The sequence below is a fragment of the Malaclemys terrapin genome, chromosome 1 (assembly GCF_027887155.1).
Source record: "Malaclemys terrapin pileata isolate rMalTer1 chromosome 1, rMalTer1.hap1, whole genome shotgun sequence".
In the NCBI taxonomy this organism is placed as follows: Eukaryota; Metazoa; Chordata; order Testudines; family Emydidae; genus Malaclemys; species Malaclemys terrapin.
Window position 1 is genome coordinate 346880632 of NC_071505.1, and position 27828 is coordinate 346908459.

Consider the following 27828-nt stretch of genomic DNA (forward strand, 5'->3'; position numbering starts at 1 on the left):
TTAGAAATGGACATTAGAAATGGATACAATCTTCCATGGGTTATCTCCCTTTCTAATTAAGTTCCTGGATTCGTTTCCTCAACCTGCCATTCAGCTGCCAGTCTGTCCAAACTCATGCTGATATAACGGGAGGGAAGGAAGGCATTCATGCTAATAACAAGCTGTCTTTCTTTTTTAGATGCATTGAACAGTTAGTAGTTTTTGAAAGCTGTTCAGTACATGAGAAGTTGTTGTTCCCATGCCCACCTGGGAATCATGACTGATACTACTGTATAATAGACATTAACGTGTCAGAGTCCATAAATGGTTTAAGGATTTATTTGACACTGATTCAAGTTCACCCTGGCCCATCTGATCAGAAGATAGCATTGAAGTGTCACTAGTTATTTTATCTTCTTGCCTGATGACATTGTAGGTTAAATCGCAAACCCATCTACATTGTGAACACTTTTCTTTTTAATTCTGGAGAGAGTCTGAAGAGAATATGTGGTATTTATCCCCATACCTTTCATCAAAGGATTTCAAAGTACTTTCAGAACATTAATTAAACCTCATCTCTTCCACAGGACTATATATGCATCACTTTAGTCACTAGAATGCAGCCATCTCTGGGATAGATGCAGCAGATTTAAACAATGCATAGCAGTGTAGGACAGAAAGTAAAAAATACTGTAGCCAGAGTCCAAGTAAAAGCCCACCAGCATCACTTTAAATACCCAATGTTCCTTGGCGGTTTCCTTCCATGTACTGACCTAGCCTGACCTGGCTTATTTTGTAAAATTCTGATAGGACCACAGTGTAATGTAGTATGACTGTGGCCAATTTAGTAAGGGAGCTAAGTTATCGCCTCATATGTGATCAGCTTCTTCCCCACACAATAGATCATGTCAGATTTGTTGTGTCATCACTATGATCAAAAATTCTTAGCACGTGTCCATATTTCAGTCGTCAGCTGAATTTGAGTAAAGGGACATGGACCCGCTGTAGTGAAACTCCTGAATATTGGTGCTTCCATACATATTGATCTCTGTTCTGTGGGAAAACAGTTACTTCAGTAATATTCCCATGCATTTCTGGGACTTTATGGGTTTTATCTTCCTGCCAGCAGGTGGTGATTATCAAAAGACTTTCCCAGTTTTGCCTCTCAGCTCTTGATATAGTGTTGTGGGGTTGTGTTTTTTTTTAAGCTTTGTGCTTTCCAGCAGGGGTTGCAGCCTCATTGTGTTTTTAGTGTGTTTTCTTTGACTCATCCATTTCAAATAGTTTGGTCTCTTCCAGGCAATACTACAGGTTATCTGAGGTTATTCTCTATGTTCTCAAAGAATGTGAATAGAGGAGGAGAGGTTTCAGATGGTAGGGGATAATGTGAAGGTTCTCTGCTTGACACAGAAAGTGATGATTTAAAACTGCATGAAAGCCTTGAGCCTAATGAATTAATGTATGTAAACGACGTGCAGGAGACAAAGGTGTACCTGAGGCCACAATAGATAATAGTACAGCTGTCCCCACAGATAAAGGAATTTCTGAGCTGGTAATAGAGTCCAAAGTAAATTCAGAAGGGAAGACCATTGGAGCTTCCTGATTGAGTAGACTAGACAATATATTCTGTTGGCAGTATGGGAAGACAAGTGTGTGGGCTCACCTTTTTGTCTAAAAGACATGGACAGTTGGAAGTATCATTTCTCACAATTGTGGTAGAAACAAGAGCAGTTTTTAGCCCTGCTAAACTTGGAAAAGATGTCATAGATCTCAGCAGTAGGGGGGAACATGGAGCAAACTTCTCTCTGCTCAGTGTAATAAACTATTTGCCTTTGATGATATTGCATTTAGATGGTTCTCTCAATATCAGAGTGGATTGGTTTAGTCATCAGCTAAATCCCTGGAAATGACTGATCAACCCACACTTTCAACAGCTGTGCTGACAATGGGACGTGGGGGTTCCAGTTGCAGACCTAATTGCATTTATGTAGAATTACAAATTGCATGGTTCCAAATTGAATGGTTCTGTTTGTTGAGTCCAGGAGAGGCAAGTGGTGATAGATACAGCCTCACTACTCTCGGTAGCCATGTAGCCTCCCCCGTAGAGCTGCTGATCTGCAGAGTGCTACAGACCCGTGGTTCTCAACCAGGGGTCTGAGGCCCTCTGAGGGACTGCGAGCACGTTTTGGGGGGCTGCCAAGCAGGGCCAGCCAAGCAGGGCCAGCATTAGACTCGCCGGGGCCCAGGGCAGAAAGCCCTGCCGCGTGGGGCTGAAGCCCGGGCCCTGAGCTCTGCCACTCAAGGCTGAAGCCAAAGCCTGAGCAGTGTAACTCTGCGGGGGCCCCTGTGGCATGGGGGCACCTGTGGCATAAGGCCCCAGGCAATTGCCCTACTTGCTACCCCCTAATGCCAGCCCTGGCTTTTATGTGCGGAAAATCAGTTATGACGCAGGTGGGCCGTGGAGAGTTTATAGCATGTTGGGACGGGCCTCAGAAAGAGAACCCCTGCTACAGACAATGAACAGACCATGCTGTCCTTGGTGGCTCATGCTGGATTATGCAGTCTTCTGAAGATTGTATTAGTACGGCTCCTTAGAGCTAAGATCAAAGTGTAGTGTCTGTTCTTATCGGTTTAATATCTGATATGTTCTTTATTTGGTGAAATCTGGGTTGGGCCCTCTGCCAGAAAGACTGTGTGTGTTGGAATCTGTAAAATTCTTCATTAAAACTGGTTTGAGCTGTGAGAGGTGGCATCTCATTTGTTCCCTTTCCCTCCCCCACCTTGCTTGGCTATTCCCCTTCTCTTGAGAGAGTGGGGGGGGGGGGAAACCTGGGGGGCGGGGAGGGGAGAAATAATGGCTGTGTGTGCCTTAGTCAGGAAGTGACAACAGGTGGCATTTTCTACTAAACCACCCTGAAGCTACATGCGCGCATTAGAGCTCAATCAGCAGACAGTTCATTCCTTGTCATATAACCTGGCTCCAGCTCGCTGCTGTGTTTGATTTTGCATTACAGCTGGGATAAGTTGTCCAGCTGGTTTGTTTTTCATCTTGTGGCTATTTTCAGTCACCCAGCCGAACAAGGTGAAATGTCTGAGATGCTTTTCTATTCCCTATGACTGTGCTATAAGAAAGCATAGCACTCATTCAAGAGTAATTTCAAGGGAGGGCTTCACCCTAACATTTTCTATTGCTCACTAGCCTTTGGCTACCAACCCTTTTACTATCTGTTAACTTTATAAAAGGCTAAAGAACAATTGGAGTGCCTGTCCAGACTCAATTAAATATTGAGAGGTGGACTGAAATCATTTAATAAAACGGCTCTGTCACCTGGTCAAGAGATGTATCAAATCCAACTCTTCAGCTGGAATTAGGAATCTTCTGTGTCATGGAGGGGTCTTGCTCAGGGCCGGCTCCAGGCACCAGCATTCCATGCCGGTGCTTGGGGCGGCAGTCTGCAAAGGGCGGCAGTCCGTGTGTTTTTGCTGCCCCAAGCAGCGCGTCGAATTGCCGCTGCGGACGGCAGGGGTTGTCCATGTGCCGTTAGGGCGGCACACGCATTTCTGCAGCGGCGGCAGCTTCTATGTTCAGCTGCCTGTGGTGGCAATTCGGCGGTTTGTCTTCCAGCTGAAGACAGGAGCTGCCGCCGCTGCGGAAACGCGCGTGCCGCCCTAACGGCACATGGACTACCCCTGCTGTCCGCGGCGGCAATTCGGCGCGCTGCTTGGGGCGGCAAAAACGGTAGAGCCGGCCCTGGTCTTGCTCCATGTCTGAGGAACACTGGCTGTAATACAACTTAAACCTTATTCCTAAAGCATGTGAGCTTTATATTTCTTTGCATGCCAGTTTGTAACAAAAGTATCTGCCTCTCAGATCAAAGTTAGAAGATGGTTGCCCTGGATATGGGAAACAAAACCAAACTTTCCTGTCTTCTGACAGTAAATGGGTAACTAACTGGTACATATTTACTGTTCTCCTAGGTATTTGTTTAGTGCCAAAAGGAACTTTGAAACCACCACTCCCTCGACAAAAAGAGGAGTTTCAGCAAATCCTGTTCTCCCTTCTTAATGTTCTCTGTGCACTCCTGACTATAGGCAGAAAGGAGCTCTCCCCCAAGTCAGGGCCATCATTCCTAGCCCTTGACTGCATGGGAGATTGCCCCCACTTCTGGCACTGGTAGCAAGTGATCAGTGAAGCTGCAGTGGTGCCGCTCCCTAGTATTGACTGCCTTTTGTTTATCTTCAGCACCTATCAGGCCCCCGTTATTGTCGTATCCGAGTGCACTGCTATCCCCATTTGGCCAACTGAGGCACAGAGCGGTCCCACAGGAAGCCTGTGTCAGAGCAGGGTCTAGAACCCAAGTCTTCAGCTAGCCCCTAACTCCTGGACCATCCTTCCTCCTGTAGACAGACTAAATCACTATTTGTAATGGAATTGCTTGCTCCTGGCCACTGATGGACGACATTTGGACAGATCCCTAGTATGGGAAAGACCCTGGAACAGCAGGGAAAGGGAAAAGGAGGTTTGTATAACTCACTGCTGCCCCCTTTTGGGAAGAAAGCCCAGCAAAGTGGATGTTGCTTTCCATGTCTGCCAGCTGGGACTGGACTGCTGACTTCACCAAGGTGACCCTCCTACATCTTTACTCAGAACGGTGGAGAAGCAGCAACCCAGGGTTAGATTTCGGAATACACAGCTTTTTCAAAGAAGACTGCATTCAGCAGGAACATGCTGCAGCCTGTTGGTCAGTCCAAACTTGCATTACTCTGGGGGGAAGAAAGGAGTGAAATCTTGCAGTATGTCTGTTTCTGGATTCCTTCACTAATGGGATTGAGTCCCAGCCCTATTAGATGTGCTGATTTAAAAACAATGCTGACTTTTTCAAGCAGAAATCCAGTAGCTGAAACTTGATTGCCCTGCTCAAGCAGCCTACTGTTGGCTGTGTTGGAATAGCTGTGGTGGTCCCAGATATTATTAGTTAGTGGTCAGAGGGTTACAGTGGGTGAGACCATTGGGGATGATGTTTTGTTTCTTGCATTTCCTTGGGAAGTAGATGTCGCTGTTAAGTTTTGCTTCCTTTTTCTTCATGATGTGGCATTTCAGACAGCAAAATTTGATATCTTCCATTCTATTCACAGTAGTTGGTCCAATAAAAGATATTACCTCACCTTGTCTCCCCGAGTAGACCAGAGTCTAGCAAATCCCTTTATGTTAATCGAGAGAGAGGGAAGCTTTGGTTCGAGGCACACAGTGTACACTAGCCCCAGAAGTCATGGTGCTTGAAAGGCAGATTCAGACTAACCAGGGAGTCAATGGGTAGCTCCTTTATTCACACTCCGACCTCCCTCAATGCTGTTTTTATTTAGGTAAGAACATTTTCCCTCTGGTTTTGTAACTTTTTGACCCTATTAGGTATAACAACAAATTACACTTTCCCCTTCTCCTTGTCCATTTTCTGGTCCTCCTTCCCAACAAACAGAAGATGGGGAGAAGAATCTTCTGCAGAGCATGTTTGGGCTTTGTGGGTCTGGCGGACTCATTCTACGTAGTAACACTTTCATATAAGCTGTATCTGTTTTAGTGGACCTCGGAAAGTCATGCAGACTATATGAGATCATCTTTCTCTGTGGTGTCCTACAAAAGCATACATTTCTGCTGTTCGGATGCAATAGAGGGGAATCCAGCCCCCTCCACTCCGGAGTTACCTAATGTTTCCACCTTCTGACTAGCCCAGTTAGCTTTTGTGTATTTGCAAACTACAAGAAAGACTTCCAGTGCTTTATAGCTGTTGATTTTCTCATCCCTAATTCAAAATGCTGGCTGACCTGTCCCTGTTCATTTATTTGTTCACTGATAGTTATGCTCTTAAGACTTTACTTTGTCCTTTCTTGGTTTGGTCTTTTGGGCTGTTGGACAGATTTGGTAGCTGATTCTGGTTGCTGGGCCATGGCCAGAAAGAGCTCTTCAGATCCCCATCGTTTGGACTAGCTCCCTGGAATTAGCCAGTTCTAGTACTAATCCCAATAAAGAGCTGAAACAGTTTCCCAAAGAATTTTAATCAAAGGGCAGACCAACCCTTCTCTTCTGAATTCCCACTAAGTCGTTTTAGTCTGCAAAATTTTTCTATTATAATTTGCCTTTGTCTGTGCCAAATATAATTGAGTAGAAGTTACTGCTGTCATCAACCCATTTTGCAGGCTAATTGTACTAATGCTGCAGTCTGTAGTAGATGTGCAAAGGTAATTTTTTTTTTTAGTGGCTAAACTCTGCTGTGAATGACAGGAAACACTCAATGAGGATTTGCACACTGAGGCAAACTTAGGCCCTGTCTACACTATAAATAAAACTGCAGAAGTTCAATGGTGTTACGCCAGCATCAAACTGGTATCACAGAGTGGAGAATCAGGTCTGAACCCTTCATCTTTCTCTGCGTCAGCGGTCTCCTGTTCATTCAGTTCTTCATCAGTGTTTCAGGAAAGTGTTCTTTCCTTCTACTACTTGGATAGGATTTGGGGTTGTGGAAAGCTTTCTGCGAGCAGCTGAGCGCCCAGTGGCTCAGAGGATTAGGTAGGTAGCAGGGTAGTATATAATACACTAGCTTTCAGCCTGAAGGAGAGCAGCCATTTAAAAATAAAAAAAGCAACCTGTACCATTTTTTCTGCTTTACGGCGTGTAAACAAGAGGGGTGTGTGTGTGTGTGTGTACGCGTGCACGTACGCAATTTCTGCTTAGATGTCTGCTAGAGGACTTTAGTGGGAGTGTAACAAAGAGCCCCTCTTCCAAAATGTTGATGTGTCATTTAGGTTAAATAAGTTTTTTTTAAATAACACCCCTCCCCTCCCCCAGAATTTTAAAGAACCCAACTGAAAACTTATTCTCTGCTCAGTTGATCAAGTTTTACTATCTTGGCTCTGGCAATACCATTGCTTCACTAGTTCTCTGGTTGTCAGAGACTTCCAGGGCCGAAGATACCTGTTTATAATGGGAAGAAAACAGAGAGAACATTTATATATTTTTAAGAAAGAGATGAGTCTTTCAGGCGGCATTCATATACAGGCCAAGCATGATATAGTTTTCTTTGTAGGTCATCTTTAAAATGAAATCGAGCCATTTCTGGCAGCCCTCCTGGCTTCGACTATATCACTGTGCTTTGGAAGGGCCATTTAGCAAAAATTGTTGTTCTAGTGGATAATCTCTCTTCTAAAGTGAAATCCTGAACCCTTTTTGCAAAAAATGATGCTCCAGTGATGGGGGCCACGTAAGTATCTAGAGCAGTGGTCTCTAACCCTTTTATGCCCAAGATCACTTTTTGAATTTAAGGGCAACCCAGGATGTATCCCCTCTTCCCTGAGGCCCCTCTCCTTCTCCAAAGCGCCGCCCCGCTCACTCCATCTCCCCCCCCCCCGTCGCTAACTCTCCCCCCACCCTCCCTCACTTTCGCTGGGGTAGTGGGTTGGGGTTCAGGGTATGTGTGTGCAGGCTCTGGGCTGGGGCTGAGGGGTTCACAGTGTGGGAGGGGGCTCTGGGCTGAGCCTGGGGCAGGGGGTTGGGGTGCAGGAGGGGTTGAGGGGTGCTGGTTCCGGGAGAGGGCTCAGGGCTGGGGCTTGGGGTGCAGCCTCCCACCGGGCAGCACTTTCCTCTGGCGGCTTCTGGTGGTGCAGCGTGGTTGCCGCTAAGGCAGGCTACCTGCCTACCACGGCCCCGCGGCGCTCCTGGAAGGGGCCAACGCGCTCCCAGGAGGGGCCAATGCCACAGCTCCCCTTTCCCAGCCAATGGGAGCTGCTGGGACGGTGCTTGCAGGCAGGAGCAGCCTGCGAAGAGAGACCCCCGCCCCCTGGGGCCGTGCTGGCCGCTTCCGGAGCAGCGTGGGGCCGGGGCAGGCAGGGAGCCTACGTTAGCGGCAGCCCCGCTTCAGCACCGGAGATCGCGATCGACTGTGAGGTGACCACTGATCTAGGGAGAGCTGTCTCTTGTTTCAGGCACACCTTTTATTTAGTTTGCTGTCAGGTACCTAGCCTGATAGGCAGAAGCTGGGGTCCTGGAAAAACACTTTGCAAACCAGTCAGTTAAGGGCTGCACCTAATTACTTCAGAGGAAAAGTATTAGGAGACCCTCCTAGCAACACAGCGATTAAAATGGCGGGAAAAGCCATCCCTGCCTTCATCCAGCTAGTCAAAGGGATAGTAGAATGATCTGTTATAGGAGCAAGGCAGCCCCTTTGAATCTGCAGCTGCAGGCTTCCAGAAACGTCACTCCAGCTTCTGCCAGAGAAAGTTTCTGAATGATACTTTTCCCCACCAAGCTCCTTTGAGAGCAATAAAACATAGCTCCAGGCCCACTCTGTCTAAGAGTACAGTGTCCATTCTTCAGTCCCCGCTGGTGAAAGGCTGATTCAGAAAGGTAGAAATGGTGCAGAAAGACATTGTAATAGAACGGAAGAAATTCCCTCTGCCATGTTCGTTCAATGAAATGAATGAGTTCAGTATAGGAAGTAGGCCACCTCGAATGGATTAAAGGTAGGTACTGAAGTGCCAGCACCTCAGATTCTAGGAAGTGACTCCTGTACTGTTAGTGCGCCTCTTCAGACGCAGGACCAGCAGAATAAAATTGACTAGAATTGGATCAGGTTTCACTCTGCTGCCGCTTCTGACTCGACTGCTTAGTGAACAGCAGCCTCCGGTGCACAGTCCTAGAGGAAGAGAGGGATTAGTGTCCTAATGACAGTTAAACTTAGTCACTTGCTTTCTGGCCCAGCAGGATGTAGAAGCACCGCAGAGATGGTACATTCAGCCCTGAAGGAGTGAATGCCACTTATCTGACGAGTGACCTAGTTGATCTGGAGTGAAGAGTGCCTCCAGTAGCCCTCCCCAACCAGCCTTGTGACTGTGAGGCTGAGAAAAAGCCAAAGAGGAAAAACGGGGATTGACCAGAAACTTGCTACTAAAAGAGGTGCATAAAAAAGGGGAGAGGAAAAGCTACACACCACCAAGGAGAGAAAGGGGGAAATAGTCCATAACTCCATCTTAAAAATAAAGCAGTCCACTTATTTGGGTTTCTTTCAGCTCCTAATCAAAGGAAGATGGCTACAGGAATTGGTAACCAAAAATCTGAGAAATTAAACTTCCCCCTTCCCTTTCCTTATAAGCACAAATGGGATCAACTCCCTAATATTGGGCAAATACCAGTTTGCGCCGATGGTAATGATTGTCTGACTTCGATGCAGAAACAAGCAAAGTGAGATGGGCTTTGAGGATCACAGCTCTTGTTCAAACACAAATATCTGTTGATTAGCAGTAATTTGCCTTAAACACATGGAAAGGTAAATGGATTTCTGCTCAAATGACTAGCTCAGCGTGAACAGCTTTTTGCAATGTACTTAGAAACGGCAGCAAGAGTTTTTGATTGACAGCTGCTAAACTGGATTCCCCATTTGGGCAGCCTTTTTGTCTGTTTGCAGAACTGTAGGTACATGCTCCCTGAATGGCATGACAGTTCAGTATTGATTGGGTATGCACAGTGCAAGCGGCATTTGCATTGCAACAAAGCTGAGGTAATTTTTCCAGTAGGTTTTTTAGATATCATGCTGAGGCTGAACAAGGCAGTATGCTGTAGCACCAGCCCTCTGCAGGCTGGCTTTGTTCAAGTTAGGATTCAAATTTCATGAATTTTGATATTCTGCAGAGCACGTAGTTGCTGATGAGGTTGAAATTCCTTATCTTAAAAGGTTCAAGAGCGCATTTTAGTGCACCTCCTGTATGTACTATGCTTACGTAACTTCTTACATTGAGTGCTTAAATCTTTACAGTAAATCTGCCCAATAAATCTTCCGTTAACATAGAAGCAGAGTCTACTAGTTGTGGCCCCCTCTTGGCCACTCAACAGACTGCTCAGATGGGATCCAGCTATTGAATCCCGCGATTTCCAAAGTCTGAACAGAGTTCAGGCACTGCCACTGTCTTGGGGTCCATAGGCCCACTCTTGGGATGCAGACCCTCTGCAGACCCCTGGAGAGCTGTGACCAGGCGGCCCACTGCCCAGCCGCTAGAACTGGTGCTGGCCCCTCAAACACTCCCTCACTGCCTCAGCTTAAATGCACCCTCTCCCAGAACTCCTGCCAAACATGTTCTGGGCCTGCAGTTTAAAAATAAACCCTACACACATTTCCCTGCCTCACTTTCCTCACCACTCCAGCACATGTTTTGGGTTGGGGCCAATGTCATCTGTGTCCAGCTGGGATCTTTTTGCATGGTTTGTCTTCTGAAATATGGAGCCTTCTCATCTCAGCTAGCTTTCTCTGACTTTGATTGGTTGAGCCCCTTCTTTTCTCCTGTCTGAAGTTTCCTTTTCCTGTCCCAGTGAGTGTCCCTAGTTTTATATTCCACCACCACCATCTGGTTCCTTAGGTTTACTGCTAGTAACTTGCCACTTTGCAGCCCTCATCCCCCCCCTACTAGACAAACTGGATAAAGTGGCTTCTCCTAGCTCCAGCCAACCTCCTTAGCATATCTGTTGACCGGTTAGAGTACAGTCATTAAAGTTAAATACTCTCCATTGTCCTTAGTCTGGTGTGTGCCTGCTACAGGTCCTGGCAGCAATGATTGATACACAAACAAATAGATGTAGTATTCTATGATACAGCAATTTTCATAGAAGCAACTTCATAACGTCAACCAGAATTCATAAGTTGTATGGAAAGATTCCCCAAATCACCAGAGCTTATAATTAAAACTTGATTGTGACCATTTCACTCTTCAAATCTCTTTTGGGAAAACACCGGATGCCAAGCTTCGGTTGGAATTGAGCTGGTTTTGTTTTGTTTTGTTAAGTTCCTGAGACAAAGCACAGACTGTTCTTAAAGCCGCTTAAAGTTTGTGCAGGTATCAAAATGCATTTGTTTTCAGTTTGAGGCAGTGTTTAAAATTACACGCAGAAAGGTCTGACTTAATTTATTCTTTAACTTTGCTACTTTGAATGAAAGCCAGGGTTGCAAAAAAGACCCCCTTAAAATACAAGTATTTGATAGCACTGGTATTTCATTTTACTGTAGATGATGGGCTCTTCCATCTATATCATGGAATAGTGGGTCTGTTAAAGAAGCAAAGGTGATTATTTTGTAGTGAACACCATTTATGCACCTTAAGCAGTGGCCTCTTGTTTGAAGCCTCACTGGTCTATAATTGACTGAGACATGAATTACGTGTCCTCTCTCAAAGCTGAGAACACACGGAGGACATATATTTCAATTATTGCTGGCTGTGGAGACTGAAACGAGTGTTTAAATGCTGTAGGATTTAAAAAAAAAAAAAGGGAAAGCGTTACCTTTTCAGCACTTTGATTCTGCAGGGCTAGGTGCTAGAGGAAAACCTCAGAGAAACACCTCATCATTATATTTTCATTAAAATAGATAAAAAATATCAGCTGTGCAACATTTGTTAGAGGTGGCAGCCTCATGGCTAAAAGAAGGGGGGGAAGCATTAGTGCTGCTGACTAGAATGACATATCACAGGGGTTATACAGTAGGGAACAATCTGGCACTGGCTGGGGGCGGGAGAGTAGATGATCTAATAGGTCTTTTCCATTTCGAATGTCTGATTCAGTTGAGTGCCAGTTGTAAATCTGCAGTTTTTTCCCACGCATGTGTGTGAAGGCGGGGGTGGGGGGGGGATTTCTGTAATCCCAGGACAACTATAAAGTCCTGCTGGGAATTATTTCTAGCCAGAGAGACTGGTTAGAAACAATATGGAAATGCAGGGATTTTTAGGTGATCAGTACCTACATATTCTTCATACCTGAATTGTAAATCCTCGTTCCAGATCAGCATGGTTTCTGCTTCATTTTCTACAGTTCTTGTGCTGTCGTGCACAACCAATTACCTGGTGTGCACTGGGAGCTTTTGTTACATTAGCTTCCAGGGCCAAATCTTTTGTTTATTTCCCAGTGCAGGTGCTTAGCTTCTCTTCCAAAGCCCTACAAGATTTGTGCTCCTTGTTGAAACTTTGTAGTGCTGGTATGTTACAAAAAATAAATACACTTTGGAAAGCTAAACTATTTGTTAGTGGCAATAATAACCAGGGCCAAATTCAGCTCCCCTGTTGGAGTTACGCCAAGGATAAATTTGACCCATTCCGTCAGTCTTCAGCATTTAGTAATTAAGAACTGGAACTGGAATGTAGCTACCAGCATTCCTATTTTGGAAGTTAGTTAAGGTTTTAAGTGTAAACTTTCAAAGAGGCCCATTTGCAGACTTTAGTAAATGTCCATCATACCAAGAAGCAGCAAAATAAACCTTGTATCGCTACAAAAGTGCAGAAAGTAGGAGAAGAATGTTAACTTGTTTGTTCTGCATTCTGATGTCTTTTCATTTAAACGAATCAATTGGTGGTTTTCCTGTAGTAAGTTGTGTTCCACCTGTCTGTCTGTCTGCTTGTTCTGGTTTCCTTTTACATATTTTAAAGTTAGTGGAAGATAAATATGGAAAGTTTTATTTTCTCTGTGGTGTTCTGCATAGGCTCTGGCTTCCTCCGGGCTTGGGGGGTGCTCAACCCCTCCCCTTTGCCCCAGGCCATGCCCCCACCCTATCCCTTCCCCCAAGCCCCTGCCTCTGTTCCGCCCTGGCCCTGCCCCCACTCTGCCCTGGCTTTGCCCCCATCCCATCCCTTCCCGCAAGCCCCCATCCCCGCCTCTTTCCCACCCAGTTCTGCCCCCTCCCCCAGCATATCCCATTCCCCCCTCTCCCTCCCTCCCTTCCTCCCTCCCAGACTCTCCTGCACCCCTCAAAACAGCTGATCATGCCGGGCGGTAGGCACTGGGAGGGAGGGGGAGGTGCTGATCAGTGGGGCAGCAGGCGGGCGGGAGGTGCTAGGGGGTGGGGGGAGTTGGCTGCCAGTGGGTGCTGAGCACCCACTAACTTTTTTCTGTGGGTGCTCCAGCCTTGGAGCACCTACGGAGTCGGCGCCTATGGTGTTCTGTATCAGTCCAAATGCTTGAGTCATGCTTCTCTCTGCAAGCAGATGAAGAGAGGACTTGAGATTTTGATACCATCCTCCCACCCATAAGTTGTTTCCCGCACCAGAATCTTGAGTTATTTGTCTCCCAGAAGGTAAAACTGCTTCCCAGCCTCTCTAGCAGTGAAGAACCTCAGGCCTAGTAAACGTGATTCTCACCTGCCCAGCCTGCTGTATAGGGACAATATAATATCAGGATGGAATTGGTTCCTGCTCCCATGTGCTGACTTTGCTTCAGGTCTCTGAGGATAATAGAGATGTAAGAGGCAAGAGGTGCCCCAGATGTAGGGCCTTTATATGGGCTTGTCTATAAGAACTCTTAGTTGCCAGCAAGCTGGGATTTAAATTTACCTCTCGCTAGTGTGCAGTGCACTGACTGTCCGTGTGGACTCTGCGGCTGTGCACTAAAAGTTTCGTAGTGCGCTTTAGTCTACTCCCGTTTCAAAGCAGACTACATCAAAGTGTGGGATGGAACTTTTAGCAGGGTCCACACAGACTCTTAGTGCACAGCAGGCTAGCGCAAGATAGATTTACATCCTGGCGTTCCACGAACGAAGGGTATGTCTGCACTGAAAATGCTACAGCGGAATAGCTGCGCTGTAGTAGTGCTTCAGTGTAGACACTAACTACACTGACAGGAGGGGTTCTCCCACTGTTGTAGGTAACTCACCTCCCCAGAGAACCAGTAGCTAGGTTGACAGAAGAATCCTTCCATCCACTTAGAGCTGTCTACACCGGGGGTTAGGTTGGCTTAACTATGTCGTTCAGGGGTGTGGATTTTTCACACCCCTGAGTGACGTAGTTAAGCCGACTTAATTTTCTAGTGTAGATCAGGTCGAAGTGTTCCTAGACACAGGTCCTGTGACTGAACACTGGGGTGTATGTGTGTGTGTGTGTCCGTGTGTCCTTCCACCTAACCTGGAGAATTTTGCAGGAGAGAGAGGTGCCCTAGGAGTCAGATGTGCCTTCAGAAGACTGCCTAACATGGAGGGTAGGAGGGGCTGCTTTCTGTGCATTATTCAAGCCTGCTGTCTGAAGCACCTTCACTGAGTCTGTGTAACCATGGGATCTACCATTGTTATCCTCACTCTCCTTTCTATTAGTTTGTTGGTTACACCCCTTTGTCACTGTGATGGTTTAGATCACAGAACCCCCCCGTTGGGAGCTGCCAACTGATATGCCAAGACTACTTCTGCTCCTGCTTTCCCTGACAGCTCGGGACCCAAGCACCCTGTCTTGCTGAGCCAGACACATCTGTCTGCTCCAACACAGACCCAGGGTCTGAATTACTTGCTCCAAAGCTGCAGGCTTCACTGAAAGCAGCTTACAGAAGTGTTCTTATCTTTAACGCTCAGATGCCCAACTCCCAGTGGGGTCTAAACCCAAATAAATCCGTTTAGACCCCACGGTCTAATTTAAACCCATAAATTGTTTGCCCTCTATAACACTGATAGAGAGAGATGCACCACTGTTTGCCCCCCCCCCCCCCCAGGTATTAATACATACTCTGGGTTAATTAATAGGTAAAAAGTGATTTTATTAAATACAGATAGTAGGATTTAAGTGGTTCCAAGTAGTAACAGACAGAACAAAGTGAATTACCAAGCAAAATAAAATAAAATATATGCAAGTCTATGTCTAATACAGTAAGAAACTGAATACAGATAAGTTCCTCACCCTCAGAGATGTTTCAATACATTTCTTACGCAGACTGGACATCTTCCTAGTCTGGGCACAATCCTTTCCCCTGGTACAGCTCTTGTTCCAGCTCAGGTGGTAGCTAGGGGATTCCTCATGATGGCTCTCCCACTTTGTTCTATTCCACCCATTTATATATCTTTTGCATAAGGCGGGAATCCTTCATCCCTCTCTGGGTTCCCACCCCCCCCTTCTCAGTGGAAAAGCACCAGGTTAAAGATGGATTCCAGTTCAGGTGACCTGATCACATGTCACTGTAAGACTTCATTGCCCACTTGCCAGCACACATGTATACAGGGAGACTTACAAGTAAAACGCAGCCATCTGCAGTCAATTGTCCTGGTTAATGGGAGTCATCAAGATTCCAAACCACCATTAATGGCCCTTCTTGGTAGTCCATCGATCCGATGATGACAAATCTGTGCAGATCATCTATTGTTGGTCTCATGGTGTGCCCTCTGATGACTGTACAAGCCAATTCTCGAGGTGCACATTTTGTTGCAGATGGTGCATGGGAAGTTCGCGGTCAGTGGATTGTGCGCTGCTGATGCTCTGTAATGATGATGTTTGATGATTTGCACAGGACCTGTGCGGGAAAGCTTTTTAAGTGTAGAGCCTTTGCACGGGAGCAATCCCACTCTCTCGACCTTGGAAGCCAGACACCAATGGTACGAAAAATCGTCACAACTGGTAACTTCTTTGGTTGCAGTGGATGGCCTTGACATCTTCCGTGCCTCGTCAAGCCCTTCGCTTTCCACAAAGCATTGCAGAACCGCCTTCCTGGCCGTTGGATCTTAATAATCTCTTTCGCCCAGTCCGCCGGAGCTGACGTCGCATGCGGGGTGGGCATATCCCTAATTCACTGAGGGTTTGGATCCCATCAGTTACACTCACCTGGTTTGGCCGGCCTGTCGAAGCCGTTGCATGCTGCAGCTACTTGGAGCCACAGGTGAGAGCTGAGTGACAGGTGTGGGGACCAAAGTGGATGGACTACCCCCGAAGGGGTTCGACAAGTCCCCCCATCAGAGGTACTACCCCTCCCCGGCCACCCAATACACCCCGTTTAATGGCCCACGCTTTGCATAATTACAATAGCCCCTCAGAGTTATCTCATATTTCTAGTTTCAGATACAAGAGTGGTACATTTATACAAATAGGATGATCACACTCAGTAGATTATAAGCTTTGTAATGATACCTTACAAGAGACCTTTTGAATGAAGCATATTCCAGTTACATTAGCATGTTTTCATAAAATCATACAGGGTGCAACGTCACAGTCACATCTTGTGTCCAGATGTAATGGGGCCTCAATACTGAGGGTGTGTCTGCACTGTGGAGCCTATATCAGCATAGCTAGTGTAGACGCAGCTTATATCGACAGAAGGAATTTCTCTGTCCCTGTAGGAACACCACCTCCCTGAATGACGTTGGCTGTGTTGGCAGAAGCACTCCTCTGTTGACATAGCTGCATCTACGCTGGGGGGGTTTATCGGCATAGCTGTGTTGGTAAGGAGCAAGTATTTTTCACACCCCTCAACACCATAACTGTGCTGTCATTTTTAAGTATAGACCATTCCTGATGGGGCCTCTGAGTGTTGTTATGCTATAAATAGTAGGTCCAGCACTGAGGTCCTGGTGAGCAGACAGGCTTTGGGAAAACTGCCTCTTCTAACTTCACTTATCTGAACTCCCTAAAGGAACTTGACTTTTTTTTGGCAATGGGTTGTTTTGAATACTTGTTGCCTTTCCATGCCTGCGATTAAACAATACATAGCTCAGGAAATTCTTTAACAGTTGTACGGAAATCCTGGGGAAAATAAGCCACCACGCTGGAGGTGAACACACTGATGTTATAACATACAAAGGCTTCTCCAAATTTCCACAACTTTGAAATACACAAAACAAGTTGAAAGCATAAATGTGAAGTGAATAAACAAATGTGAGTTGTTCTGGGCCAAATTAATCCTTGGTGTAACTCCAGTGAAGTTAATGGAACAGTAATAACATTAATAATGGAGCTATACTGGGGATGAGTTTGGCATACTCTCCTCTATTCAGAATGTTTTTTCTGTTTTATAGCATTGCTGTTATAAATTACTCAGTGTTCAGATAAATTACGGCCTATTGAAATGGTTCCATGTACGTAGAAAATGAAAACCACATTGCCGAGTGTGTCCCGTCAGCTTTCCTTTAAAGTAATTTTATTCTTATGGCAAATAACCTTGAAGGCTTTTGAAGGCAATCTAGAAAAGATGGTGCTTGATTATTTCCCAAATCATTATTGTTTTTATGCTGGAAGATGTCAATAGCTGCCATCAAGTGGGTCTTTGATCTTCAGACAGTTGTGGACCACATTAAAGCCGATGGGTGTGTTGAGCACCCTTCTTTCAGGCGAAATGGGAGGAGCAGTTAAGACCTTCATGTAATGAGATGGTTGGTGGCATCTACTGTTTCCAGTTAAGGCGTGGGGCAAGGCCTGTTCAGAAGTTAACCTGTGCGGGCTGACTGGTTCCCTCTCTGATTGCCAACACGGATTATGGCATTTTTAGGCAAATTCTGTGTGAGAGAGAAGAAAAGTGAACAGAGCACCAGCAGACTGCTAGAGAAGCAGTTGTGATTGTGTTCCTGAGAGGGAGTAGAGGGACACACCTCCTTGTGACACAGAGCAGACTGGAGGAGCAGACTTGAACATTGTGAGAAAGGAAACTGTCTCCTTTTGTTTCTACTGTGTTCAGGGAAACAGGACTTTGTGTACATCCTTTGTAAATAAACAGGATTGCACTAGAGTATAACCGGACACGTAGTGTACATTGCTTCTTCTAATGGAAATCCTGCAGCGCCCTGAGTATTGGCTAGTCACTCAGGAGAGAAGGGCAACATTGTTAGTATTTTTATATGCAATAGCACCATCTGCAGCCAACTAACAGGTTGAGTCCCATTGTTAGAGGTTCTGCAGAGATTTATAGAAAATAACAATCCCTGCCCCAAAATACTAACTCTTTAAAAATAAATCCTTTTTAATGTCTCTGGAATCTGAAGCAATCCCAGAAAATTTGGCATACAGATTGTTGAATGGAATGACATCTGCAGTGATCTCTGGTTTTGTTCCATTTCATTGATTTAGTTTTAGAGGGCATGAAAGGAAGCTGATGGCAAAGGAAATTGCCTGCTAGTCTCTGCTTGGAACAGGTGGACTGGTTGTTAGTTTAGAAATGGACTAACCATTTCTTAAAGAGACAATCTTCCTTTTTCTTTTTGTTTGCAGTTAGTAATACTAGTCTCTTTGCAAGAACCCCAAATGATCCATGACCCAGATTGGAAGAAAAGGGCCGAGTTCTCTTTTTGAGTGGAGCTAATTCCCTCGTGTATTGTCTTTAAACACGTTTTGGTGCCTAGCTGTAAAATACCTAATTCTGCAATTCATTATGAAAACTGGCTGTGTTCCCCACCTGCCTTTCTGAGCAGCAGCCTGGAGAATGGTTATGGGTCGTCTCAGTGTTGCTATCCTGTAAGTGTAATGGCCTGAGTGGGTTTGAAAGTGTGCTAAGATGTCTGAACTGAACAAAAGATCTTGTGCATTAAAGCTATGGAAAAACATAACTGAACAAAGCCTTTACTCTCTGCAATGGACCTGTCTGTGAAAGGGCTGGTTTTTGTGACATCAGAATTAGAGTTGTTACTTATTAATTCCTCCTTTTGCTTTGAGCAAACACCTGTAACTATATGTAGTGGTGACTTTAAAAAATCACTGCTTTGAATTTTGGAATAAGTATAAATATTTGATTGTGATTATTGATTTGTGTTGCAGTAATACTGAGAAGCCTCAACTGGGGATCAAAACCCCATTATACTGGCTGCTGCACACGTAATAAAAAAATATAATGCCTTCCCTAAAGAACTTACATCTAAGTATATCATAAAACATACACATGCATGTGGGGAGAAGACAGTAACAGCAGCAGTGACTGCATTAAGTTCCAATGTTATTTAGAGAGGCAGTATTATTTAGTATTTCTGTAGTGCCCAAATTGTGCTTGTAGACAAATAGGGAGACACAGGACCTGCCCTGAGGAGCTTACAATCCAAATAGATATAGTAAGGACAAATAAGAAGAGAAGACATGCAACAGAAAAGAAAAGTGAACAGTAAGTTTAGCATGTGTCATGTTAGTTCCATATTTGTTTGGTTCTGTTTTTTTTTTTTAATAGCTTTCCTAACAGATTTTTTTTAAATGCCAGTATTACGTTTCATGAAGGGGAGTGCTAATTTTTACAGGCTTTTTGGGGGAAAAGTGTGTTTTGAGGAGGGACTCGGAAGATAATGGGAGAAAGTAGTGTGTGTGGACTATGGGTTAGAGACCATGGGACTGGTCTACCTGAACTCCTAGGTTCTGTTTCTGCCTTTGCTAGTGATTTGAGCAAGTCCATTTAACTTCTTTCTTTGCTTTGGCTTTTCTCTCTTCAGTTGGGAGTAATACCACCTAACAGGAAAGCTGAGAATCCAGAGAAGAGCAAAGATGGACTTATGGTTAAGGTACTAGACAGTAACTCAAAGATCTAAATTCTATCGCTGGTTTTGCCACAGACTTGCAGCATGACCGTGAGCAAGACACAGAACCAGATGTTACTTTTGTTTAAATTAATAACTCATTTCTCTCTGACTTCAGAATCAAATCCTTAATTTCTATCTGCTTCAGTTCCCTCTCTGTTAAGTGAGGATAATACATCCCTCCATCACAAGGGATTTTGGAGGGTAAATTAACTCATGTTTCTGATGCATTTGAATACAAACAGCCTATAAATATATGAACTTTCTTGTAAAGTGCTTTGAGATCACATGGTAAGTACTGATTATGAATTGGCAGGTTTGCTGCATTCCAGAGGGATGATTTTTAGTATACAAGGAACCCATCCATTTGATTTTCACTCTTTCAGTATTTCTTTATGTATTAGCTAAAAGGAGAATGACTATATTTCCTGCCTTTAGTTACAAAAGAGTCCCCCAAATACTTTACAGCTTGTATAATCACTTCACTAACATGCAGACAGCTGACCCATCCATGAGATAGAGGAAATATGGTTCAGTAGTTAGGACGCTAGACTCGGACTAGAGACCTGGGTTCGAGTCCCTGCCCTGCCACAAACTTCATGGGTGACCTTTGGCAAGTCACTTAGCTTCTCTGTGCCTCTGTTCCCCATTTGTAAAATTGAGATAATAGCACAGCTCTACCTCATAGGCTGTTAAGGATAAATGTTAGATTGTGAAGTGCTCAGATGCTATCATAAGTGGGGCCAGATAAGTACCTAAGATAGACATGATGGGGTCAGGAGAGCTACCGCTTTATTTCTATGTGCTACAAAGAATCTTGGGTAGATAAAAGAACTAAAAGAAATCCAAAGCCATGGTAAATTTTGGACTTACTTTAATACTGAACGGTGACAAGATGGGTGAGATTAATATCTTTTATTGGACCAACTTCAGCTGGTGAGAGAGACAAGCTTTTGAGCTATGCAAAGTCCTTCTTCAGGTCTGGGAAATGTTCTCAGAGTGGCACAGCTAAATACCAGGTGGAACAGATGGTTGAATTCTCCAATTGTTGGGGGAAAGGAGGGGGGGGATCTGGGGAGGGATTAGTAGATTATAGATTGTTGTAACAAGCCATAAAACAAGTGTCTTTATTCAGTTTGTGATTTTTAGTGTCCATTATCGTTATGAATTTAAGTTTCTAGGCTCATCTTTTGATGTGTTGTGCAGGTTTCCTTTGAGGAAAAGAGACTGAGAGGTTAGATACAGAATTATGGCTTTGTGGAAAGTGTTCATCTACAGGTGATATGGTGTTTTTTGTCTTTTATCATTTTTCTGTGAGAGTTCATTCAAGAGCGTAATGATTGTCTCATTTCACCCATGTAGTTGTTATTGGGACATTTAGTGCACTGGATGAGGTACACCGCATGTTGTGATAGGCATGTGTAGGACCCATAGAGCTTGAAAGGTGTGTTTTGGGGATTCTTGATCATTATAGCAGTGGAGATATGTCTGCAGGTTTTGCATCCGTTGTTCTGGCTGGGTCTGGTGTAGCTTTGAGTTGGTGTGTCCTGCTCTGTAGGGAGCAGGCTTGTGACAATAAGTTTGGCAAGACATGGGGATTGTTTGAAGGCCAGAAGAAGGAGTTTGGAAAAGATTTCTTTCAGTATATCCCCCCCCGCCCCCGTACATGTTGCATATAATATTGTGCGGTGATATTTGGGGCTCTGTTCTGCAAACAGTTATACCTGTGTGAAGATTACTCGCATGTAGAGTCTGATTGGAGCCAATGGGACTTCACATAAGAGTGACTCACTCACAGGCATAACTGTGAGCAGGATTGGGCCATGGGTCAGTAAAATAAGATATAATCTGTTGTGACCCTCTGGTTTTATAAATGAGAATGTTGTGGAGGCGAGGCACTAATTTGTATCTCCATTAGGTTGCACATTGCCACACTGTGCATTACTCTCCCCTATTGAGGAACCTTCCAGTTTTGGTGGTTCTCATTAATTACGTGAAGTCAGCTTCTTATACTCTCAAATCCTCTCTCCTCATTTTCCTAGTCACCTTCAGAAAAATAATCATTGTAGTATTATTACACAGTGTGTTTTATTTTCAAAGTGCTTTACAATCACCAGTCCTCCCAACATCGCCTAGGAGGGAGGGGTTCCCATTTTACAAACAGGAAAGGTGGGACACAGAGTTTGGGATTGACCCGTGGCCATACTCTGAGTCAGTGGTAGAAGAGCAGGACCTAAACTTGGGAATCCCTAGTTTCTGTACTTAGATCTTTGCCTCTTTTTGAAAATCTTACCCTATAAGTAAGTCCACGGTTAGGCAGTTGACTCTAGAATGAGAGCTTTATTGTTAAAGACTGCACACGTTACACGTTACCAGGTTTGGTTGAGTTTCTTTGTAGCTGCATCTATTCCCCTTTCATCCTCTTGGCTGATTTAATTCAAGTGCTGTCTCTCCAGAGGGTGACTTGTTTTTAATGGAAATAAAGTACAATCACAGTATTTGTCTGTCTCAAAATCTAAAGCCTTGTGTACACTACAAATGCTTTGCCTTTGTAGCTATACCAATATAGCTATACCAGCAGAGCCCCCTAGAATAGACGCAGTTTATGCCAACACACCGCCTCCCAGAATGATCTTGGGTATGCTGATAGAACCCCGGATTTTTTGTCAGCATAGCTAGGACAGGTAGAAGGTATGGTGTGTTTTCCCCCCCCCCCACCCCTTACCAGCATAGCTATGCCAACACAACTTTGTAGTGTAGACCAGCATAAGTCTGTGTTCTATACTGTTCTCCTCCCACTGCCATGAAGATTCTTAGCAGAATTCTGTCAGTAAATTGCCATTGTTCAGAACTGGGGTTTTGCTTGGCAATGAATCACCTCCCTCTCTCTTTTACTTCCTACGTGATAGGATGTTGCTAGGGTTTTTACAGGGAAATTACACAAACAAGCAAAGAACTCCAGGTTACATAAATTCTGAGCATTATTACCATGTTTGGTTGGTTAATAAAACACTCATATTTCCTTAATATAATAATAATAATGTTTAGCAAGTTTTAAAGGAATATGTAATTCCTTCATCACTCTTATAGCCTCCCCTTCCCCCTCCCCCCCAAAAGGTTGTGTCTTTTGTTCTACTGCAGTGCGTACAGAACATTGACAGCTGGTATTGTCTAAGCAGGCGGCGAGTTGAGACTATGGCTTGTTATGCAAAGCGTGTTAGTTTTGCTGTTACCTTTTCCCCCTTCCTACACTCCCGTCACACTGTTTGCCTATTGCCTTTGTCAGCCACCTGTTGCATCTTGTCATAAACCTAGATGGTTGGTTCTTGGGGAATAGAGGGGCTGTCGTCTTTTTACTTGGTTTTGTGCCTAGCACAATGGGAGCCTGATTCTGGGACTGGGGCTCTCAGTGTGACTGTAATGCAAATAAATGAAAATAATAGTGTCTCACTCTTTAATCTCCCGCACTAAAATCCCCACTCTGTTTTATCATTTATTTATTTTTGCTTCTTCCAGCTTAGAAAAGTGCCCTCATCTGGTGCTTTAACTGAATTTTTGGTGTGGAGATTTTTAAAGAGACAGTTCAATCAGTGTTCAATGTATAGCATTTTTCTAAGACGTGCCCTGTAACCTCTTGGGCCAGATGCCAGCCTTTGAAAAGGAACCATGTCTCAGGCTACATCTACACTACAGGGGGGCGGTCGATTTAAGATACGCAAATTCAGCTACGCGAATAGCTTAGCTGAATTCTACGTATTGCAGCCGACTTACCCCGCTTAGGGACGGCGGCAAAATCGACCTCTGCGGCTTCCCGTCGACGGCGCTTACTCCCACCTCCGCTGGTAGAGTAAAAGCGTCGATTCGGGGATCGATTGTGGGACGCGATAAATCGATCCCCGAGAGGTCGATTTCTACCCGCCGATTCAGGCGGGTAGTGTAGACCCAGCCTCAGCAAGAATTTGCAGGTACATTGTTCTGCCCCATGTTACACATTTGCAAATAACAAACTTAATGCTTGTGCTATCTAAGTGGGAGGAGCCTGTGCCATTTTTACTGGGAATAGTACTCCTGTAAATCTCTCAATAAAAACAGTATTCTTAGTTATGTAGAATGGTGTTTCCTGCTAGCTCCGGGCTTGGAGTCTTGTTCTCATAGGCAGGATGCATGACCTCCATGGTGCATGGCCCTGTTAGATAAAGTATTACTCCTTTTTTGTTTTTCCCTTCCAAGGGCTTTGCCTTTTTCATGCTTTCAGACAAAATAAAACCTCCTAGGGCTAAACTGCTCTTTTTTTTAAAGGTGATTCGTCCAAGGGCAGCAGAGATCTCAAGAACACACAGCCGACCTGAGTGAGGACAGTCTTCCTTGTTTAGTTTATTTGTGAGCAGTGGTTGATTCCCTGCTGCACTTTGCGGAGAGCATGCACATAGTGAGCTACGTACCATCCCCCAAAGGGTGATATGGGAACAGAGTTGTCCACCCTGCTGTTGCCAGGTTTTCTGCTCTTTGGTGGTGACGATGTGGAAACTGAGGCAAGAGGCCAGCTCTTCTTTTAAGCCTCAATTAGTCAAGGACTGAGGATATTGAATTATGGTCTGGAAGTCATAACCTTTCACTTGTATTGACTGGGTTTTTTTTGTCAAGAGACTACTTCAGGTGCCCCAGACTGTCAAGCTCCTGCAAGAGGGGGAGTGGCAGTTCCCAAGCAAGAGGTCCTCTCCATCTGGACTTTCTCTGAAGCTCTGTTCCCTTCTGAGGGAATAGTTACAAGCCCTAGCTATTTCCCCTGGGGTGGATACTCAGATGCAGAAATGGCAAGACAGACTGCACTTCTAGTGGCTCCTAGAGAGAAGGAAATAGGCAGTCCTTGAAAAGTCTTTTGGAAGCCGCAGTTTTGGTGATTCATGCTCTGATCCATGTGGTATATATTATGCTGCTACGGTTGGATGCAGATTCATAGTGGTGATTGCCTTCTAAGGAAATTCCCTTCACTAATGTATTGATCATTAGCTTACTTCTGTGGCATCATTTGCAATAGATTCTGGTTCTCTTCTTGCAGCATGAACTGTCATGGTCAGCTGTGCTCTGTGGGTCTGACTTGCTTAGCTGATCAGAGCTCAGAACCTGCTCATTCAGCACTCCTTTTAAGGAAGGCTTCCACTGGGCACTGAAGTTGCCAGTTGAAGCTCCTCTTGGTGGCCTCTCCCAGGATAGACTGCAGACATCCAGCACTCTATGAACCAGGAAACGTCAGGACTTGGATTTACTACCCAAGCTCCTGTAGTTGGGAATGGTAAGGGGAGGCTGTAGAGTTGTGCTCTGGGTCCAAGGCAGTTTGCTGACTCTGTCCGCAGTGCATGTACCCAGAAGGCGCATCGTCTCTCATGTGAGAGAGTTCCATGTATTAGTAACTTGTTTTGTCTTAGCAAACAAATTCCTCCAAGAGGTAAACTTCCTTGATTCTTCCATGGATTTTTAACTTAAGGAATTAGTGCCCGTATGCACCTGCATTCAGAGTTTTTTTGAGGAAAACTTTTGGCCATTTTTCATCCTGAAAACACTCCACCTGATAACCAAATGAACATCCAGGTGGGTAGGACAATTGCAAGGCCCTATCATGTGCAGAAACTTGGTGTTTCACCAAGCGAAGGTGGTAGCTAGGGAAGAAATGAGTAGCTGTTCTAAGGTGGATCGCCGTGTTCAGTGCATCTAAGGTGCTGTCTCTCAATAGCTTTGTTCATATGCTGGCAATAACAAAGGGAGGAGACAGCATGGTTTTTTATGGGATGGAGATTTAACCATTCCTTTACAGCATTGTGAATCTAAACTACTGCTACTTTGTGGCAGAGCATGAGAACCAGGAAAGTTAAACTGACTGTACAAAGTGAAATGCAACTTGTAAGAACTCAGCATAGCTAGTGAATTCGGTTTTCCTCTAAGATCTAATAAGTTAAAATCTTATAACAGAAGCAAACTCTCTTTAAATTAACTGGTTCTTATTTTGCTTGGGAATTCATGGAGCTTTACGCTTGTAAAAGTTACACAACCATCATTTATTGCAACACTTGTGAATACACGCCAAGGGCACCACCAAAAAATGCTTTTTCAGGAAGATCTAAGAAACTGATGAGTAGAAAAGTGAAATCCCTTTCAAGTAACTTGCACAAGCTAGCAATCTCTTAATGACCTCTGATTCTCAAAAGATTAAGAGCGTTAGGAATTCCACAGATGAATATTCCTCAACAATTCCAGTTGTGGTTTAATATATTGGCCTTTTATGGAACACTTGAAAGCTCAAATAGTAAAATGATCCAAATATTAGTAATACTAGCAGCTACAAAGGATTGAAAAAACCCTACTTCTGCTCTTTTTGGCCAGTTTGTTACATTGCTGCTTAGAGCCTGGATGTTGGTGAAACATGTTTAAATACCAGGAAAGTTTGAAGGAAAAAATGAAACCTCTAGAGGAAAGAAAATATATACAGTACTGAAGAAAAAGCTTGAGTGTACTGGGTAACTGACAGTATCAACACAAACAATTTCTTAATCAGAGAGCTCTGAACTGAAATAACACAGATCCAGATTCTTGCTGGCAGTAGAGTTAAGTACAGTGTGTAACAACAGTTTTTCATCTTGGAAGGTATGGGACTGCAGTCATGAACATTTTGAAGAAGCCGGGGAATGTGTATAAACATCTGTGTGTGAGTGCACTGCCCCACCCTCTGTCCTGATTATAGAAAAATATCAAATGCAGTCCACAACATTAGCTCTTCCTTTTTGCAGAGGTGTTTGATCTCAGCCATATAACATACACGTATAACAATACAGACTGTTTCTGTAAACCTGCCATTCCCTGAAACTCCTTTTCCTATGTCTGCATAGTGAATAATGGCAAAAAAGCATTGAACTTCTTTCTCCCTCCAGCATCAAATCGTAATGTATGCAGGGCCTCCAGATTTTGATGACGATCTCGTGAAGCGGTCTTAGCAATGAAGACCATTACCAATGTAACAAGGGCCATTCTGGCTTTTGGCTTAACTCACATCGATTTACATTTCTCTACTCCAAAGTGATGTAACTGGGTCAGAGTTCTGACTGGCTACATGGCGAGGAAAAGCTCTTCCCGAACCATTCAAAAGAAGTCCAGTGATCCTCTCTGGAAGTAGTGCCAGCTCCCCTCGATATCTGCTCCATGGCCACTTCCTGCTTCTCCCTGCAACAGCATCAGTACCTGGCAGCATAAACCCTCCCCCCAGAATTCCATTTGAAGAAGAACAACAAATGAAGTGGGTGAGGGATAAATGTATAGGACTGGAAAAGAGCAGCAAATACACATGAGCTTAATCAGCTCATGCGCCGTGAAAAGGGGGTAATACGGGGGTATGTGTATAAGCTGATCCATTTGTCCATCTCTTCTTCACACCTATGCCCGATTTACAACTAAAAATTAATTATTGCTCTGTGTATAAAGAAGGTGACTCGTGTAGTATATGAACATGTATGGTAGCTACCGTGGGGGCTTCAGAGCTGCATGAATCCCAACTGTGGTGCACAGCCTCTGGGCAGTAGGGTTAGGAGCTGCAGGAGCTCCCGTATTCATATGGCATAGGATGCTTAGAAGCTCTGTGTGGTCTCCAGAGCTGGTGATTCTCCTCTCTGTGGAACTTACGAATACTGCCGCAGCAGAGCCACTAGCTCCAGGAATCAGATTGAGTTTCTGATCCCTGCATCCTATATGACTCAGTGTGGATTTGCTCTATAAGCAACTCCCTTTAAAATGGTGCCCTTTTTGGTGGGGAGCTGGAAATGGTGGGCTTTACAACTGGCTGAGGTCAATAAATGTTAAAATATTACTGAAGGGTAGAAATAGCTCCTGCAACTAAGGTGTGTGTCTATAGAAAGTGTTCGTAGTCCAGGACTGACAACTGAAGGAAGCTTTTTTTTTAAAATGGGAGAACAGCTTTTGACAAATACAACTATTGCCTCTGGAGACCGTGGCTATTTTTTTTTTTTATTATCCTTTAGATTTTTTTTAATGCATTAAACTTTTTATACATTTGCTATAATATAATCTTGAGGATCTTGGACCAGTATCACTTTAATTCTCTTTAATAGCTCAGTGGTTTGAGCATTGGCCTGCTAAACCCAGGGTTGTGAGTTCAATCCTTGAGGGGGCCACTTAGGGATCTGGGGCAAAATCAGTACTTGGTCCTGCTAGTGAAGGCAGGGGGCTGGACTCAATGACCTTTCGCGGTCCTTTCCAGTTCTATGAGATAGCTATATCTCCATATATTATTTGCTATATTGTATTTATTGCAACATACACTATTTTTGGCTTGGGCTAAATGCCATTTCAATTATTCTGGTTTTGTCTGAATACTAAAATTAGACATGTAGTGCACCCAGTAGTTTGATACCCTAGTGAGAGGTGCTATGCGCTGTGTCTCTGTAGCATTTAGTGAAGACACTACCTATGCTGATGGGAGAGCTTCTGACATCGGCACAGGTACTCCATCTCCCCAAAAGGCCATAGCTATGTCAACAGGAGAAGCCCTCCCTGTCGACATAGCACTGTCTGTACCGGGCGTTAGGTCGGCATA

At 44.5% G+C, this 27828-nt stretch overlaps 1 protein-coding gene and 1 pseudogene across 4 annotated transcripts in view; both read left to right on the forward strand.

The window, feature by feature from the left end:
* Positions 1 to 27828, forward strand: part of STIM1 (stromal interaction molecule 1) — a 168933-nt gene that overhangs the window by 25738 nt on the left and 115367 nt on the right. The window lies entirely within an intron of this gene.
* On the forward strand, positions 2563 to 2659 carry LOC128830708 (U2 spliceosomal RNA; annotated as a pseudogene).